Raw genomic sequence first — 21,852 nt, 5'->3', positions numbered from 1 at the left:
CTATTGAATAATTATTATTGTTACACTTATTGTATATTTATTCTATGAATTGTCTCCACTAACATGCATTATAAATATTTAAACATGATAATAACTGTATTATATTCTTTTAAATACAATATCATATTTATAGTAATATATGTTACGTTATATATTAGTATAATTGTGGTTGTTATACTTGTATTATTGTTAGGTCTATTGCATATTTTATTTATCTATGAATTCTCCTGAATAACATACTCTATAATCATTTAAATATGTTAATACTTATATTATATTGAATATAACATGTTAAAGTGTATTATATTATATATGTTATTATATTACATTATAAACATTTAAATATAATGATATGTTCTTCTACGCTCTCTCTAAGTTCTCCTTAGATTCTTCCTGTTTTCCCTACGTTCTCCTAAGGATCTCTCTAGATTCACCTTAGATTCTCCTTCCATTCTGTATGAAATTTCCATTGGTTCTCCCTAGACTCTCCATGTCCCTAAAGGTCCCTGAAAATAAAGTTTTACTTATAAAAAGTAATAGATTAGATTTTCATAAGAAAGGAAGTACCAAACCAGTGCTAAAATACATGAAATTAATTATTTTGTCGGATCTGTTGCTAATTTGAATCCATCATCGATATCTTTGCTAATGATCTTGCGGTTCCTGCAACAGATGTTACGTTTGCTTATGTAAATATTTTTAACGAGCTGATTGTCGCGATGGGTATCAGCATTAAACTATGACGATCAAACTTGTCGTCTTCCTGCTTCGTCTGGTCCAGGATTAGGTAAATAGTAATCGGATTAGAAGGAAAGTTTCGTCCATGTCAGCAGTTGGTATACCGAATAACTTACTTTCATCCGAAGACGAAACGATGTCGTCTTCTTTACAGGTTAGATCATGTGACCTATTCTGATTCGACGATTCATCTTAAGGTGCCTTTTCACCGAGTGGATGGGTGCTCGTTTTTCCTTCATTTTGAAAAAATCATTCTTTCTTTTCTGTTTATAATTCAATTTTGAATTTCGAAGAATACTGCGTGCGTAGTGGTGAAGTATAGAATATACATGAAGATTTCATACTTTTAAATTTAAAAATATTATTTAGAAATTTGGTAATTTAGATATTTGATAAGTTGAGAATTTAGAAAGTTAAAACCTTACAAATTTGCAAATTTAGATATTTATATGCTTATATATTTAGAAGTACAGAAATTTAGAAATCTAAGAATTTAGAAACTTAGCAATTTAGAAATTTAGAAATTTAGAAACTTAGAAATATCAAATTCATAAAATTACAAATTTTTAAATTTGGATAATTAGAAATGTAGAAATTTCAAGTTCCAAAATTTAGTAAATTAGTCATTTAAAAATACAAAAACTAGAAAATATTATAAAATTAGAATATTTGAAAATTAGAAAACTAGAGTTAGAAAATTTGAGAACTTGAAAATTAAGAAATTAGAAAATTGAGAAGTTATATAACTATAAATAATTCAACAATCAGCTAAAGCTCAGATATTGACATAATTCTTTTTTTATTTAGGACAAAATATTTGATATAGTCACCGATACGTTTTTTGACTGCATTGCTCCATGTTAGCTGCAATTACTTTAGGTCATCAATAGTGAGCTAAAAGTATGCCACTTGACCTTGACACTTGCATGAAGACATACGCGTACATCAGCTTTCCTGAAAGACTTAAGCATTGTTTAAACGCTCTTAAGATTTTCAGTTGTCCGAATTTTTTACTCCTTTTTCAGTTTCTAGAAATGCATGGTCACATAAGTATTGTTATGAGAGTTTTTAAAGCTATTATCATTTAAAATGGCGGAGACACAAAGGTGAAGACAAATGCTGCGTCCCGACGCCATTTTTAAGCAACCTTTGTTAAGCCGCGACGTGTTCGATGGAAACTCAAAAGCAGAATTCTTGTGGCCTTGTCATTCAGAAATTCGTTTCCTGAAAAGCAAACGCGTCTTTAGAAAGTCATTCCTAGAAAGTTTTTAGATCGTAATTCATCGACTGTTGCGAATTCGTACGTAATTTAACGTCAAATCGACGTCTATCGTAAATAATTTTTACGAATTAAGTGCTTTTTAATCATTACATGTTATAACATGAGATTATGTAAAACGATATTGATACGTCAAACGGAATATTATATTACTTTTTTGTAGTAATACAAAAACATCCACAATTTTTTGGTTCTATAAATAGGAACATAAAATGAATATTATCAAGTCACTGAACTGACAGTTCAAATAAAACTTTTTAATAGTGCTGACAAAAAAAGGAAGATATCGTAACCGTATACCTCCCATTTTTGCAATATAATTTGATTCAATTCAAAATGAATTGTATAATTCAGATTCAGAAATACAAATTACTGTCAAGTATTGTAAATCATATTAATTGGATAATTTATGGCTTCTCTTAATCCCACGTGTCTATAAGGAAGTCTTGTAGCAATTTTCAATGTATTACGATCATTAATATGTGAAGAACTATACCTAAACATATTTTTTAATTTTCATCATTTTTATTTGCAAGGCTACCAGTTGTACAGTAATGACAAATTTTCCTTTGATATATACACTTTAAGAAACTTACATTCATATTTATATTGAAATGATATCTCTCAGATAGTTGATGAGGCTGAATAAATTAGGCACCGAAGTATTAGAATTATCTGAGCTCAGTTATCCGAAACTGAGATTTGAATTTTACTGTTCAACTATTCGTTGAAGTATCGGCTTTTCGTAACATTCCTTAATGCTCTAAAACCCTAAACAGTGTACTTCTTTAAATATCACTCAAGAGAAAGCTACATCAACAACCTTTTAAGTCGATCAGTAAAAGATAATTTTGACACCCACCAAGTCGAAACAATCTCCGTGACAACAGGTTCATACGCAAGCCTTTAAGAATTCAGTTTCAAAAAACCACGTGCACGATCTTTCGTTTCGGTTCCCAGAAAATTTCACTAGCTCTTGGAACCGTGAAACTTCGTCGAATCCTGTAATCGAACTACAGGTATACAGTAACGAGCCTTCGATGTTAACCCTTTCCACACCAAGGTCTTCGAAGGATCCTGCAAGGATCCCTTTGTTCACGAAAGTCTGATCGGGTGCAGATAACAAAGAGAAGCCACTGATGTAATCCTCCTCAATTTCGTTGAAATTTGGCAGAATAATAGGGTTACAACTTAACCTTCATCTAATTGGAGACAAGTTTAAGAAAAATATATTTAAAATTTAAAACAACGAGTATATACAAGATGTATGCAGTAACTTTAAACGATTTTAAAATGTAAAAGTGTTTCTTTTGTATACACTAAGGGTTTCAAAAAGACGTATCATATTTTAGTGGCAATGTGATGATCTCTTATATTTTGCATTATTTTTCGAGAAATGGTCCTTCAGTTTTTTAAATGAAATACTATGCATTTTTTAGTGCTGTATGAAAGTGTGTCAAGATACATTCATATGTGGGTATGATTATGACCTACAAAATGATGCAAGGACAGAGATGAAAGAAGTACATTTCTAAAAATAAACAGAAGAACGTGATTAAAGGCGTGAATATGGAAGATATGAATGTGACAAAATATGAATCCGTAACAAGCGGATATGGCGGTTTTGAAAGTTTGAGTAACAAGGAAACGAATGACAGCAGATTGCATTGAGAGCTCACGGAGTAAATACTACATATATGTATATAGAAGCAGATTATTTTTAATTATATTATAATTTTATTTAATTAAGTTGCGTTATTATCGTTTTCTTTAATTGTTACACTGCACATTAAACATTCTGTAATATTGTATTTATTATTATGCTGAAACTACATATCACAATTTAGCATAATTGAAAAAAAAATTCAGATACAATTTAGTTTGATATAGAATCGATAATTTATTACTAGATTTAATCTATAAAGATACCACATCAAGAATTTTTATGAAATCTTACTAAAATTGTGTGCGTCTAGAATTAGTATAACTCATCCTACAAACAGTAATAAAATTTGTAGATTTTCTCTTTTTTCTCTAGGGCAGTCGACTTGTTCTTCAGTAAATACTTCAAGTTAGCACGGTTTTCCAGTATTTTCATTATCTGAATATCTAGTAATATTCTCAAGAGCTTCACAATTTCTGATAGTATTATAACTAACTTTATAGTGTCTAATATTATGTTCATTAGTTTTACAATTTCTAATAGTATTATTACAAATTTTATAGTGCCTAATAGTCTGTTCATTAGCTACACAATTTCTAATAACAATCTCAGCTTCAAGTATAGATATAGCAAAAAGTAATGTAACACAAGGAAAAACAAAGGGGTCATGGTGAAAAGATCCACCTTGGTATGCCGAAAGAGAAACACGATCCCTTTGTGCGCGAAGTCCCTTATAAATTTAAAGCAGCTATCATTAAATTAACAAGCGGGTTCCATTGAAAGCAACAAAGTGCCAAAGAAAGAAAGAAAGAAGACTTTTCAACAAGGAACTCGCATATAAGAGAAGAATTTCGCAAGAATCCAGGCTGGACCGCGTAGAGATCTCGACGTAGTCATCGTCTTCTTCGTCGCCGACGTCGTTGTCGTCGCCGCTGGTTAAAGGCGCTTCTTGCGTAAGAAAATCGGCGAACACGATGGCACGGATCGGTTAAATGCCACCACGTTGTCGGCAGATGAACTAGCACCGACACAAGCGAATAATTCGCGTCTGCACATACACCTTTATCGATAACTACAAAATCATTATTTACAGGTGGATCGGTAATAAGATGGAGGTTGAGGTTGTACACTCGGATGCAGCGTAGGCGACCTTTGGATAAGGAGAAATATTTATGTAGACTTGGTCACATACAAAATTTCAAATTTTCGTCTTAGATATTTGCAAATCTCTAAATTATTAAGGTCTCAAATGTATAGATTTACAAATTTATACATCTTCAAATTTATAGATCTCTATATTTACAAACTTAGAAGTTTATAAATATTCAAATTTTGAAATTTCCAATTTCGCAATTTACCAATTCTAAGTTTTCGGTTTCTCGAATTTCTCTGGTTTCCAAACTCCATATTTTTAAAATTTTTGAATTATATATATACCGCCAATTTTTCAACTTTCTAAATTTTCAATGTCTAAAATATTTGAATTCCCAAATTCCCAAATTCCAAAATTCCCAAATTCCCAAATTCCTAAATTCTTAAATTCCTAATTACCCAATTTCTGCATTATCCAAATTATCAAATTTCGAATTCCCCAAATTCCCCATTTTCCTATTTTCTGAATTTCCATATTCCTAAATTCTCAATTTTCCAAAGTACTAAATTTCTCAAATTCCTAAATCTCCCAAATTACCTAACTTCCGAACTTCCGAAATTCCCAAATTTCATATTCTCCAAATTTTTTACTTCCGAATCTAGAATTTATTAACATTCTGAATTTAATAATTTCACATTTGGATCTTAAAATTTCCAACTCTTTTAATGCTCAAATTCTTCAATTTTCATATGCTAACATTTTTTATATCAGTAAATTTTCAAATTTCTATACTTTGAATAATTCAAATTCATAATTTTCTTAAATTCCTCATTTTTCATATTTCTAAATTTTTTTAAATCTCCAAATGTTCAAAATTTCTGGATTTCTAATTTTCTATATCTTCTCGTTTTCAAGTGTCTAAATATTAAATTTTTAAATTTTCAAATTTCGTGAGTTAAAAGCTTTCCAAAGCTTTAAATTTCTAATTTTACAGTTTTTCCTAATTCTGAAGGAAAATTTCTTTAATTTCTTTAAATTCTTTAATTTCTAAACTTCCCTAAATTCACAAAATTCTAAATTGTAAAGTCACGAAATCATAAAAATTCAGAAGTTAATTATAAAATTCTGAAATATTAACAAGTGAAAGATCTCTTTTAGTTTCCACATATTCTCTAAGGAAGCCATATTTGCTGTTGACTGTACGGTCTGAACCAATGATGATGGACTATTATGCTACTCGTAAACTACAGAGACTAATAATTTCTGTGGCTTGTAGGATGATTTCAAAAATTGATGGACAATGATGCAACTTTAAGTGTCGTTAGCATAGCCTCAACTTTCGCGAATCAATTAATATGAGGTAAGATTTCAGATTATGTGATCAGACCAAAAAATGTCAAAGATGATTCATGTTTTATAAATGCTTATATTAAACTTTTTTAGTTCCACACTACCTTATATCAAAAAATTATACCTGCAGGTTCATCAAATGTAATATGTTAGCTGTGCAGGTGATTTTTATTTAAAAACCTGTGCAGATGATTTGATGAATTACAATAAATTAGGTTCTAAACCTGTTTTGTAATAGTGAAAGTAATTGAACTTGTATACACGTTTAGTATCACTATTTTGTAAAATTTTCGCAAAAATCGGCGGCTTTTGATGAGGGCAAAAGCTTCCTTACATACGAATTTGTACAATATAATACAATACACGTGTAATTATTTTCATGTGCATTACTTTCTAATTCATATAAAATTGTAAATATGTATATAAAATAAGAAAGTGATATCAATAAATTATGAAACATTTCAAATTCCCTTGAAATATTATGATACATACATGTTTTATAAAAAATCATGCATTATTCGAGTTAATTGATAATTATAAATATTGAGTTTCAAGACGATTATAAACAATTACTAGAAAAATAACTTTAATTATTGAAATTATTTTAATGCGAGTTGCACACATATTATATAATATAATTTTGCAGTGAAATAAATTATATATTTATGAAATCAACTTATAAAGTCAGCTTTGTTACTGCTTGGATAAATGTTTATATTTAACAGAATTATAAATAAATTCCAAATTTTTGGATATCAGATTACACTGCTCATAAAACATTTAAAATCAAGTTTTGACATTTATTACTAATCGATGGAAGCAAACAATCTTTAAAGAAAGAACCAAATGTGAGCTCTTTAAATTCAGTCATAATTTTTTTTATAAGGAAAACACACTCCCTTTCTGAACATAACTCAGAAGCGTTTACATATTATCTTATTAATAAATAATAGAAATGTTTGCATATTTTTTATTTTTAGTGCTGCAGGTGTGTGGATGAATGGAGTGGCATATTTATTCGTTCAAAGTATTCAATAAAAAATTAATTGTGTTAACAATCTTATAAGAAATGACGTTTTCTTTTAAATACGACATTACGTGATACACACACGTATACAATTTATAGCGATGAACGTGTCAAAAGAAGAAACGGTGAAGGTGTCAGTAGAATACATACTTCGTGTGTGGGCGATCTACTCATTTACAACAAAGTTGATATGTAATTTGCAGTTTTATTTAACTATAAAATTAATATATTTTACAGGTCATAATTTTTACAACTTTTGCTCAGATTAATTATGTAATAAAGAAAGTGCTAAAATATATTTTCAACTTTAGCGTCATGTGAATAGTTTCTTTGACTTTTTTTTAGTTGTGCTATTATCGAACACTATATAATACTTCGGTGTATAATTTTTAAATTTTGAAAACATTTTTTATCTGTCACAGGTAGAGGAGATCGAAACAAACTGATAGATTTTGCAGTTTTTATTTTTTGCAATTTTTTTCAAATTTCACTGTAAACATACTAAAATATATTTTGAATTTTCATTTAAATAAACTGTAAATGAAATGTTAATACGCGCAAAGTAAATTGGGGAACGTTTATTTGATAAAAGCAAAATTTATCAAATTGTGTCACTGTGATCCAATTAATACTTCTCTGATGCATACTGATACATTTATAAAAAATCTTATTGTAACGTTTAATATTTATTTCTTGTTCAGGGTTAATTCCGTGGAATAAAAAAAGCACATAACTATTTTAAAAGTATATAATATAAATGATAATGATACAAAAAGAATACAAACTAATATAATGAATTAAAGGAAAAAAAATTTAGTGCTACTACTGCACATCTTACGTCTGTAACGGTCGCAACGGAAGTGGGAAGAACCGCACGTAAGCATGGCCGAAAATCGGCACGCATCGAACCCAATAAATGAAAAGTCCCTAAACTACTCCCATTGCCAATCTTAGAACTAAAAATGGACGAACAACTTTCTTTTTTGTATCTTTGAACACAAAGCTTTGTTATATTTTTGGAGAGTGTGGAATACATTCCTACAGCTCAGGCTCGAAATAAACATTAAAAATTTTCCGATGTTTCGAACAATCTATTCTACATTAGAATTACTACATTTCTTTATTAATGTACCTTAACAAAGTTGTTTTATCTATTTTATACATATTTGCACTTTTTTACGTTGTCAATGACAACAGCATAAGACATAACAAAAATGTTATGCAATATTTCATCACGATTTATTTTCCGTTATTTTGCGTTATTTAAATAACGCAGTACTTCCAAATGGTATGACCGACTCAATCGAAATTTGCAACATGGATAGAGGAGGTATGTGGGATAATGCCACAAAAACAATTGCTGCCAATTCCATTGTTTTTTCAAGATACACACCGAGTCTCGTTTCTTTTGGGTCACACCTCGTATAATTCAATCCGTAATTCGGATCAATTGGCGAAAAATGCCGGCGAAGTTAATGTGAACGAAGTTTTTATCGCGTTCAGTAGATAAAGAAAAAGAACTACACGAGTAAAAGAAATGCACTGAATAATTAATAATAATACGAATCGCGTAGCACCTAACTCGTCAAAAACATGGGATATGATAAAATCGCCATTAAACAGCTGAACACTGGGCGGCGATCCTCTTTTGCATACACGTATTACGAATGTAATACCAACAATTACATCACTTTCCAGTACTGTCAATCAATCTATCACAACTTCTTTGTCAGTTATTCATTCATTCTCTTCCTGCATTGTTATATTATCGTGTCGATTTCGTTTTCATTATTTACATAAACAATATTACATTTATTAACTATGCGACCAATCTGTTTCCACGCTCTCTTTAATGCCCATGGTAATGATCTAGATAACGTATTGACACGTTGATTACCAAACGAAATTACCAAACTCGTCAAATTGACTCTTCATAAGGTCCATATTATAAATTACATAATTTGTTAAAGTGCTTTTCTTGAAATCTACTTCGATTTCCATCAAGATAAAGAATTAATGTGTGTACCAGTTCATGTTCTGTCATTTGTTCGTTTATTTTTCAACTTCATTTTAAATTAAGTACACATAAAAAGTTATCGAAACCGAGAGTTACTGACAATGAGTTTTATGAATATCTACTGTATTTAAGGGTCAAGTCTAGTGATCGAGTTTTCCGAGTTTTATTTTTGGCGGTCCTTGTTTACCTTATGATGTTTTGGTCAGGAGAGAAAAGGGTCGTAGATATTTGGTTATCAAACTTGTGCAGAAATGCGACTTGGTAATTTTAGGATTTTTCAGTTTAGATGCAATTTTGTCGTAATTCTTGTTCAGAGATACTCTTTATACTTAAGAGTCGAATATAGCCGGATTTTGCAATTTTATTTTGCACTTTATAAGGAACGATAGTGCATAGAAGCATTTTTTAAAATGTTTGTAAATTAAATTTGCAAAATCTGGTTCCATACGACTCTTAAGTATAGTTTAAAGAATATCTTTGAAAAAGGATTATGACAAAATATTGCTTCTTGGCTTCAAACCACTAGAATTACGAAGTTTCATTTTTGCACATGTTTGATAACCTAATATCTGTCCTTGTGTCTCCTGACCAAAACAACATAACATAAACAAGGATCACCGAGCTTATCAATTTTCCACCAGAGATCCCAGAAATCCACAGAAATAATACTCGGAGTATTTGTTCCGAGTTACTCGGAATATAATTAACGTAATATTTATGGGTGTTTTGTCAAGCCCAAAAAGCGTTTCACCTTTGCAGTTTTAAGCTGATATTTAAGACCATATGAACGTCTCCACAACTTGACGTTCTTAACTATTGACAATAACCTTCTAACAGGCCAGAAAAGCACACTTTCCTAACACCAATATACCTTTTCTTAAAGAAGTTTATTTCCATGGTCCTAAACTGTGCACCCCAATAAAGTGGACCTACGTGCTCGAACTCCGATGATAAACACATGATGCCCATTTATTACTTCCTTTGAAGGACCAAAATCACTCAATTGCTTTGGGTTACTTTGTTAACAAAATGTAATTCACAACCCTGGAATAAAGGCTAAAAATCTTACAATCCCATTCGCTAAACCATCTCACCAATCAGTATTTTTCACAAATAACAATCTGTCCTGATTGGCCTTTTTTGGTAACGCCTTCACGTCCTGAACTTCCTGCATTGCTTTCTTTTCTGGCTGTTTAGAGGCGACGAGTCAGTCTTAGATTAACTTCCTTAGAATATACTTACTTCAGTCAGTCTTACATTAACTTTGTTACTATCAACGACTTCAACAATCATTACTACCAGTGGGATGATGAACTACATCCTTCATTGACCTGGGCACACCAGTGTGGAGGACTCTGAGCCACTCTATCAATTCTACTCTATAATACTAACTTTACATATAATTCCACTACCGTAACAAGTTGTGGAAACGCCATGGGTCGACGAAGATTTACAACCTTCGAAATCAGCTATAAATAGTTAATATTTTGCCCATCGCGCGAACAGTATTCGATCACTAGACTTGACCTTTAACACCGGAAGAATTAATATCCCGTAAAAATGTGGTAGAAAGAATTTCACTGATATTCAATTAGCACTAAAACGCATCGGCTTTGTAACCGACTTCTTAATACGCTTTCTCTCTTTAGACCTTCTTCCAGTTATTGTATTATGTAATTCACCGCACGATTCAAATGCCAACAGGTATTACCTTATTTCGTTTCAATGAAGTCCCTTCAATGATCTTTCTCATCTTCCTTTTCTTGCCATTGTTTTATTTATCGAGGAATTTACACTTTAAATCATCAGATGGAACTGTGCAGAAATGTTAAGAATGTCTTAGTAATCGTTCATACTAGCGTACTGGAATTTTAATTAGCCTTAAGAGGCTATTTCCATTCGGTACCGTCGATTTTAAGAGGAAAGAGATAAAATGTTACTGAGTTAATATATTACTTAATGGTTTTGAAACTGTAGACCGACGAAGTGTTTCTGATCTCAAGGTACAACCAGAAGGGCGAATCTATGTCAAGAAGTTAGGCAAAAATATAGCTTCAGATTTAAGAATATTTAATTTGGAAGAACATTTATTTTGGAAAATTAATTTTTAAATTTCAGATCAAAAGAGGTATCCAAATTCTTTAATGGTAAAATATTTTCAAATTTTCAAATTCATAAATTGAGAAATTATTAATTTACAAATTTAATAACTTTCAGGGTTCTAAATGAAAAATTTTCAAATTATGAAGTGTAAAAAATTGTTAAATGGTAAAATATTTAAGTTTAGGAATGTAGATGAAATATACAAATATTAAAATTTTTTTATTTGGAAATACATATACATATTATCAAGTTGTAAAATATTCAAATTCCTAATTCTGAAATGTTACGATTTTCAGATTTACAAACATAGAAATTCTCAAATTAAAAAATTCAAAAATTCTCTAACTCTTAAGTTTTTATATTGAATAAAATAATTTTAAGCAAAAAAATACGCCGACTTCGAAGTGCACTAAAAAGCATAAAATAATTTCTATTTCCTAATGAAGTAATTTCTATTTCATTCAATCATACAATTACGTAACAGATATGAATGAAACCTATTTACTCGTTAGGTAGTGTATTAAATACATTTCAACCTTTTCAGAGGCGGCGCAAAATTAAAAGATTTTCTTGAACATGTCAACCTTTGGACAGCCGAACATAGGCAAAGCTTGTATAGCTATTTTTTTTCTATACATACATATAACTCGACAGTACACCGTGAAGTAGGTGTTAGTGCGTATAGAACGTAACTAATGGTCTATCTAGGTTCATAGAGTATGCGACGGAAAGACTCGATCGCCGCATATACTATAAAAATAGAGCCCATCTGCCACAAATTTGGTAATTCCGCGTCGTGGGCTCCGTTTATAGGTTCTTAGATCCATGGCTTCCACATGCGAACGAAGTCAATTCAATTTCATTTATATCAGAAACGTTGCGAAATGAAGATGCAGTCGTTACATTTACGTATATTACCAGATATATCTATAATGGTTCGTATTCTTTCTCAGGATTTATTAATTTCCAATACGCCATACCACAATCAACTAGTTATTAGCAGCAACGTTTACTGAGGTTTTTTTAAATATGCGCCGTCTCCGAAAAAGTTGAAATGTATTTCATATACTACCTAACGAGTAAATAGGTTTCATTCATATCTGTTACGTAATTGTATGATTGAATGAAATAGAAATTACTTCATTAAGAAATAGAAATTATTTTATACTTTTTAGTGCATTTCGAAGTCGGCGTATTTTTTTTCTTAAAATTATTTTATTTCACGCTTTGTAGTGGAATGGGGAGAATTGTATAGGATACTGTGAGACAGTTCGTCCGGGCTTTTTTTTGTTTGCGTAAATGCCATGAACATAATTAAGTAAAAGACAACATGGATATTCGTTTTTCAATTTTTTTTGCAACAATAATCCTTTGCAACTAAAAAATGAAAAAATTTTTGGTATTGGTACCAATGAGTAGTCAGACTCTACAAGATGCGAAAGGCTTTGTTCCGATCGCACCACCCACCTAGGAAAAAACCGGCGAACATGCATAGAAAAAAGAAATAAGGGACACTCTTTCAGTGACAAGTACAAACTAATTACATCATGATTGAGGGTGCTTCATCCATCTGTTCTTTGTTAACTTTCTTTGCAAAAATTTACTGCGTATGTGTATCTCTTACGGTTTAGGACTGCGCAAAGGTCAAAGTATACGTAAAATAATAGCCCATCCTGCGCAACAAATTTTCTAACAAATCAAATTGATGCATTTTTAGAACGATACGGAGACTGTACCAAGCAATGGGAATAATACACCAACGTCAACGTGAACTCATCTTGCTGCATAAGTCGCGTGTCAAAGCGGCAAAGCTTAGTTAGTGTTTTGGTACAGTGCAATATAATTGCCCTTTCTTGTCTTTCCCGTGGATAGCACGGGGCGTTCCATTAATATTAATAACAATAGTTTTTCGCTAATATCACGAAAACTAAAGTTTTCCGTCAATTATGCATAAGGAAAAACTCGTTCAGAATCATGCCACTAATAACGTATTAGAAGGACATAAAAATCGTTCGAAGTTGGTTTCAAAAATTAACAATAATTTTCGCTAATATCTCGAAAACAAAAGTTTTCCGTCAATTATGCAAGAGGAAAAAGTTGTCCAGAACCACGCACTTAACAACATATTCGAAGGACATTAAAATCGTTCGAAGTTGATTTCAAAGTTAACAACAATTTTTCGCTAATATCTCGAAAACTAAAGCTTTCCGCGAAATTTGTATATGAACAAAATTGTTCAGAATCATGTCCGTGATAAGATATTAAAAGCGGACTAAAATCGAGAAAAGTTTATTTCAAAAGTTGCCGGCTGTTTCGCAATAACAATACTTTGCAATTAAAAAATGAAAAATTTTTTGATAATAGTACCAATGGGGAGTCAGAACCCACCAGATGCAAAAGGTTCCGTTCCGATCGGTCCACCCAGCTAGGCGTAATCGGCGAACATACATAGGAAAAAAAAAAAAAAACTTATATACTGATCGAATTGAGTAATCTCCTCCTTTTTCAAAGTCGGTTAAAAATACAGAAATCTTCACATTAACAGGTTAAGAAATTTTTTGTATATTTCCAAATTTTCAAATTTAAATTTGCAAAATTAAAAATTTTGGAATTATGAAATATAAACTTTTACTGAAAAATATTTAAATTTATGGGTTTATGTGCTACCAAACTGTGAAATATTCCAATTTCTAATTGTGGAATACTTAAATAGTTAAATTTTTTAAGTTTAAAATATACATACTATGAAATTGAGAAGTATCCAAATTTTTTAATTGTGAAATGTTCCAATTGCAAGAGTAAGAAATCTGAAAACTTTAAAATTTTCAAGTTTACATACTGAGGAATTCAGAATTTTGAAATTCTCATATTTTTTTGTTTCAAATTAAAAAATTCAAAAGTTTTCAAATTTGAAAATTTAGAAATTTTTAAATTTACTAAATTTCAAATACAAAATTGTTATATTCACTATAAATGTCAAATTTTCAAATTTAGAAATATTCAAAGTTACAAACTATAAAATGAAGAAATATTTAAGCTTACAAATTAAATTGAAATGCCAAAATTTTCGGATTTACTAAATAATTTACTAAATTTTCAAATTTCAATATATTCAAATCGCATTGCATGGTAATGCAGTGCATAAGCAAGTGTTAGACTTCTATACGTTAAATATCCAAGTGTTAAACTGCAACACGTTAGATCGCTATGTTTGTATGTTACGCATAATACGACGAAGCGTTATCTTGTCACGCGTTGTATTGCATGTAACAGATGGTGAATCTAACCATTTCACATTCTGTTATACAACGTTGTCACAAGCGATAAGAACACTGCCGCGAGGGCAAACGTTCGAACAATACTGTAAAGTCTACCAGTTTCTTGAACACAATGGGCTTCTTGTACTAAGGAAAGAGTGTGAGATTTCGATCGACATGAAATGGTTAAAAGCAAACGCACGAACTTGATAATTGTATAAACAATACGACAATGCAACGGGTATTGAGTACACAAAAATATCAATGGATCACTTCCTACTTCCTAATGGGCGACTTTCTTTCTGTTTCACTGTTTGCTTGATATATTATACAGAGTAAGTCAGAAATTAGACCATAATTTTCGACCAGAAAACGGTTACAATTGTAGGAATTTTATAAATAATTTTAATTGAAACAATAATAATAATCAAAACTACAATTCCACACCTCTAAACCATGAAATACAATAAACTCTATTATAATTAACCACGCTTTTACAAATTCCATGATGTGCACCATTCAAACTCTTATCAACGACTCTCTCTTCTTTTTAATTATACCTCGTTACCCCGTAACCAACAAAAACAAAAATGAAAAGATATTGCATGATACAATCGATTCATTACCGAATTACAAATTACATTCATGTCGCCAGTATCGGCAACGTCATTCCTAAAACCCTCCCTACACAATTTACTACTTAATTTTGAGATTTATCGTTCTGGTTGTACCTTCAGATGGTCAGTTAAAAGATTAATTAATCATTTGAAACCTTGATTATGAAAGAGGATTCATTGCGAAGAAAATGTTTTACATCTATTAGGTCGAGTCATAAGTAACTTCCGATGCAGCTAAATAGATTTTATTGTGTGTATGGTGAGATTATGAAGGTATAAGTCACCACGAGTTGTTGAAGTCAAATTTAACGATTACTGCGGATAAATACATTCAGCAATTGCAAAGAGTGCAAGAGAAACTCCTAGAAAAGCGGCGTGCACTCGTCAATCGCAGAAATGTCATTCTTTTACACGACAACGTGCGACCGCATACAGCAAGGGTGACTCAAGAAAAAATTCTTGAGCTTGGATGGTCTGTTTTACCACATCCACCTTACTTCTCAGATCTTGCCCCGACAGACTACCACCTTTTCTCTTCCTTACAAAACTTTTTAAATGGAAAAACCTTCAATTCTGAAGAGCAAGTCAGGCAGGCTGTTGAAAGCTTCTTCCAGTACAAACCAACCACATTTTACAAGGAAGGAATTGATAAACTACCAGGAAAATGGGAGAAGGTTATAGAAAATAGTGGTGAATATATAATAAAATAATATAATTTTGTTGTTTAATGAGAACGAAATAAATGTCTGATAAAAAAACGGAAGTTACTTATGACTCGACCTAATAGTTTTCTTTTTTTTCTTGGATATTGATTAATCAGAAAACATACAGTTACATTAAGAAACAAAATACAACAATCATGTTTTTCAATTTATAAGACAACAGTTTATGAAAGATAGGTATTCTGATAACATTTAACTTTCTTTTCTGGAAACATACTCAAATCACAAACCGTTTTAATTATGTCTTATGCAGTATACATATGTATATGTATAATGAGAAATAATTATATGACCAATATACATTATTTATTCAATTTGTTACTGATATTTTAAGGGATTACTTTTGTGTGACAGGTACAGTGGTTAAAAAAGGTACATATTTATATACCGTAGGCTCTGTATTTTAAATTAGCAATATTTTTTCCAATTAAGTATTTTATTAATATATTTCATCATTTTGGTTACGTTACATAGTAAAATAACAATTTACAATGAAACTTACAGTAAGGGTATACTTTATTATAAATTAACATTTTGCTGTCAAACATCAAACAAATATAACGACAGATAAAGGTTCAATTTAAATTATATATTAGGTCACTGCATATCAAAAGTATGATGTTATTTCATGACATAAAATATTGCTTGTTACACATCAATTTAAAGCTTGAGATCTCCTGGAAATAAGTACTTTATGTATATTATGTAATATACATAACATGTAAATAACAAAATTCTTAATATTCTTAAAATTCTTAACCCCTAATATGGAATATTGTAATATTTCATTATAAGAAATGGAATTCTTAAATTTTTTTAAATCTATTATATTCTTTTATCATTTCACTATTTTATTATTTTCCTTATGTTTACTATTCTATTGTTTCCTTGTCTTTACTATTTTCTTCGTTTTTATTATTTTATTATTTTCTTTATTTGTATTATTCTATTATTTTATTCTCTTCGTCGGTTTCATTATTTTATTAATATTTACTTCTATTAGTTTCTATATTTTTATTAATTTGTTACTTTGTTGCTGTGTTACTTTGTTGTTTTGTTCCTTTGTTATTTTCGCCGTGTTTATTATTTTATTATTATTTTTATTACTTTTATTATTTTATTTTTTTCTTTATTTTTATTATTTCATTATATTTTTTATTATTCTATTATTTCACTGCTCTCGTTTATTTTTCGCATTTATTTACTTTGTTTCTTAATTCGTGCAGTTATTCTTGCAAACACAAATCAAAGCTTTGAAAACAAAACGTATAAAACCTTACAAACTTTTCTTTTCGTTTTCAAATATACAGTATCATAAAAATTGCTCAGTTTTTTCTTTTGCGAAACCGGGAAACCCCTTAAGTGATATCTTGTCGGTAATACGGTGTAAAGTTTACAGACGTGAACTTTTCGTTTCGACGTTCTATCGAGCAGTCCTTCGAGTATCCTTCTTCGGGTCTGCGTACACGATCACGGTTTCGATTGATTTATTTCACCGTTGTCGACGATAAAACAGTCATGCCGTGGCAAGGTGATGAGGTCGAACCACCTGTGTGCTGCAAATGCACACGCACCGCTACATTATGATCCTCGTAACTCATCAGGCACCTCTTCATCGCCATAGAAACGATGTTTCTCGGTAAAATAATTATACGAACAGGATGTAACTATCTTCAACGTTTTCTGGATCCACGAATGCAAAATGTAAACGATTCTATTCAACCTAAAGAGATTAGTGCTGCGGTCTTGGATCTTTACTGGATTGCCGCATGTAAAGTTGCCATTTTGAATATGGACGTTCAAGTAGGTTCATGTGATCTGTTCATTTTTATTTGTTCGAAACACTTATCTGTGTGCGTATAATTTTCCCGACCATAAATTAGAACAGCTATATCTTTGTTATATGAATTAGTACGTTAGCAACGTAAGTGTTTTAAAAATACTTTGCATTGCCTCATTTGTAAATCATTTTTCAAAAATATCAAAGGGTCAGAGAAATTTTAATTTTTTGCGGTGATGGTAGATGAAACGATAATTACTGATAAATTTGATATAATTATTTCGACTTTTGGAGAAGTAGTGATGGGAATGAGTCCGCCATATTGATTTAAGCCGAATGAGGTCTTAGGTGGCAGTAAAATGCAAGTCTGTGAATATGTATATTTAGTGATAAAATTCAAATCTATGAAGACATTTATCATTAATATAGTGTGAATACTGATCTTTATGATAAAACAATAATTATTTACATTGATTTAATATGGAACACTAAATTTTATTGCCACATTGTCAGTTTTATGACAGAAAATGAATATTATTTTCAAATATCTGTTTAAATCCTTTTATTATAAATTAACGAAATATCATTCCTGATTATCACGAAATATACATATACATATACGTATTTTAAATTTTTTTAAATCATAATATTGAAAGTAATGGAATGTCTTGAACACTAAAAATCAAATCATCAAAAAGCAAAAATACTATTAAATATTTAATAAATGCCACTTAAATACAGTAACAGTATTCAATTGTTTATATTAATATTTGAACTACTAGCTGAAAGAATAATTATATTAACTAATCTAATTATTTGGAACGGTTTAGACTGAAAAATTAATAAAATATACATATAATACCCTCGTATTTTCATGTAATGTCTAATAAAAGAGCTATCAAAAGTTCTTTAGTTTGTTTCCGTTACAGAGGTTCCGTTGCACTAAACTTAAATTGAAGCTAGTAATTGAATTATCTTCGATCGAAGATTAAATTTTAACATAAGTATTTCTATGTATAAGTGTTGTTAATAAATTAGTGTAAAGTTACGAGAAGTTATTATATCATTAGGCTTATCGAAGACATCTGATTAACAACGATCGAATACACTATATTTTCTTTGAAGACTTCATTAAACGAAATATGAGTAATGTATGTTCTTACCAATGCATTGCTTTATTAAGCCAACATCCTTACATAAACCGGTTACTGCAGCAAATTCAGCTGTCATTTAAAAGATTTTTCTTATCGACAGGTTGTTCTGTTCGAACGGCAACATGTAAATTACGTTCGAACTTGAAAATCGGCTTGTTATGAAAATACTAACTTCACTAACGTAGAAATTTCAATGTCAAGCACACCTTAAAATAACTGCAATCATTAATGTATACTTAACCCATTAACGGCCAAATTTTTATTTCAATTTTACCGTGTGCTTTTTAAATTTATATGTCTAACATTTATATAAGTTGGACAAGATTGAAACGAAAGTAATTTTGAAAACTAGAATGCACGTGTTCACCTAATACACAATTTATTCAATATAATCCTATTACAAGTGATAAAAAAAGATATTCAAATCCTCATTTGAGGATCACGAAAATAAATGGTAATATAGATAATATTAAATGCAATAAATGTGTACTTAAGAGTCAAAAATTCCAACCTTGCCTTCACTTCTTTGTTGCAACGTTGCAGTTACGAAAAAACATCATATTTTTATACTATTAACACATTGTCATATGAAAATGGCCGAAAATTTCATTTGTTAGTTGACATGTGATATTTATGCTACGTTTTGTATTATTTTTATGCTACATAGCTTAAAAATTGTTTATTAAAAATTAAATTTTTTAATTTTCAAATCTGTAGATCCAAATTTAAAAAATTCTCAGAATTCTTAACATTCGCACAATTTTCGAATTTCTTAACATTTTTAAAATTCTTAAAATGCCTAAAATTTTCAAAATTTTCAAAACTAGAAGTTCGTAAAATTTTTAAGTCACAAAAATAAAAAAATTCTCAAATTTTTCAAGATTCGCACGATTCATAAATTCTTAACATTGTTACAATTTTGTAGTTTTTTAAAGTTCTCCAAATTGTCACGATTCTCAAAATTCTTAAAATTCATAAAATTTTTGAAATCCCTGAAATTTCTCAAAATTGACAATATTTTCAAAATTCTCCAAATTTTTAAACTTAAAAAATTCTTCAAATTCCTAAAATATTCAAAACTCTTACAATTGTTAAATTTCATGAAATTCTCAACGTTCCAATTTTGAAAATCACAAAATTCTCAAGATATCAAATTATCAAATTCACAAATTTCCAAATGCCAATATTCTCAAATTAAATTCCCAAATTTTAAAATTCAAAAATTTCTGTATTTCTAAACAAATCCATATTTTGAGGTTTGAAAATTCCACCATGTTTTCATAACTTAATTTTTTTAATTCCCAATTCCTCAAATCCTCAAATTCTTAAATCCCCAAATCCTCAAATCCTCAAATCCTCAAATCCTTAAATTCTTGAATCTTTAAACCTTCAAATTCTCAAATTCTCAATTCCTTAAATCCTCAAACTCTCAAATTCTTAAATCCTGAAATCCTCAAATCCTCAAATCCTCAAATCCTCAAATCCTCAAATCCTCAAATCCTCAAATCCTCAAATCCTCAAATCCTCAAATCCTCAAATCGTCAAACCCTCAAATTTTCAAATTATCTAATTTCCAAATTCTCAAATCGTCAAACTCTCAAATCTTCAAATCGCAAAATTCCCAAATATCCACACACTACATTTCTCCCAATTCCCTCCCAATTTGTAGGACTCTCCCAATTCCCCCATCCCCAAACCTCCAAGTCCTCAAATAATGTAATATCATTAGCATTTGTTACTCATAACTTGTACCTCCCAATAAGAATACACTATTATTTACATTAAATTAATTTTCGTAGTATGGATTTCATAGAAAAATGGCGGCAAGTGAATACCATCATTCCGTGACTCTGATTAGGGGGTCCCTAATCATTGGTACATCACGTCTCATGCAAAACGTATAATTCAAGATAAAATCACGCAATTGAATAACACATTTACCAACACACCTTAACATTTTCATCAGAGGAAGGTTTCTGAATTTAGTCCGATAAGATGGCTGCTTGAACGAGCAGGCCAAGTGTTTCTCTCTTTTCACCATCATTCTTCTTCTTTTTTTTCTTCTTTAACCGTCTAACTTTGCAACGGCAAAGGTCGTACAACCGCATCTACATGAGAGGTAACGAGGAGCCGTTCTGTCGCAATAGCGAGACAACGCGAGTCACGATCGGTCAAGAGAGTTTCGTACCGAAATGCCGCTCTCAGACAAAATTGCATTTCCGTAACAGACATTCGCGGTTGCCACCCCCATTCGTAAAAACTCGACCGTGAGAAGTCGATCTGTTCGATCGAAAACGCGAATGAACATGAGAACACGAGATGAAAAGGAAGATCCTTGCTTGAAGGAATACGGCAATGGCAGTTTTTATGATACCAGATCATTTTGCCTTGACCGAATTACTTCGACTGCATTTTTTGTTCCTATTTCGATATAGGTATTTCAATTCAAGAAAGCAATTTTCCGTCCTATGTGATGAAGTAATGTTCAGAGATTGTGAACAAAATGAAATATTAAACGATTAGAATCTTTTATTTGGTTTGATTGATTAATACGTTAATGTAGCTGCGAGGTTATTTATGTTTAACCCCTTATTGCGCCTTGTAAATGTGATGTATAGGATGAAATAGAGTGACACAATAAAAAATATAGTGGAAACCAAGTTAATTGATGTAATATTTTCTGGACACTGTATGTGCAATTTTTTTACTGTCAGACTTTATCAATGTATTCGTATGCAAAATCAACGGAGGATGTCATATTAGTACAGCGTTTTGATCGCCTGAATAAGAAGTTATACATAATAAGAATATGAAATGACTTCAGATTGCTTTATTTTTCAGCACTACATACAGCGTGTCCCACTTTTATACGTAAAACATTACCAGTATGATTATAAATGCTTATCACTGATTATCTATGATTATAAATGATAGAAAGGTGTTATATTAACATATATGTATACACTCTTAAATGTTTAATCGAAGAATTATGAAAAATATATGAAAAGATAATGATGATGATTTTCTCCTTCAATACTACATACGAATAATT

General features: G+C 30.4%; 1 long non-coding RNA gene across 1 annotated transcript in view; it reads right to left on the bottom strand.

Annotated features, from left to right (window-relative positions):
• Window positions 1-1,518: 1,518 nt before the first annotated feature.
• Window positions 1,519-21,852, bottom strand: part of LOC143264407 (uncharacterized) — a 46,157-nt gene continuing 25,823 nt past the window's right edge. The window contains exons 2-3 of the long non-coding RNA XR_013038136.1: window positions 2,880-3,094; window positions 1,519-1,962 (exon numbers count right to left, since the gene is read on the bottom strand). This is a non-coding gene — a long non-coding RNA (uncharacterized LOC143264407). The remainder of the gene's footprint in view (window positions 1,963-2,879; window positions 3,095-21,852) is intronic.

Source organism: Megachile rotundata, chromosome 4 (genome assembly GCF_050947335.1).
Source record: "Megachile rotundata isolate GNS110a chromosome 4, iyMegRotu1, whole genome shotgun sequence".
In the NCBI taxonomy this organism is placed as follows: Eukaryota; Metazoa; Arthropoda; class Insecta; order Hymenoptera; family Megachilidae; genus Megachile; species Megachile rotundata.
Note: the sequence above shows the minus strand (reverse complement) of the source record. Positions and strands in the feature narration are given on the sequence as shown.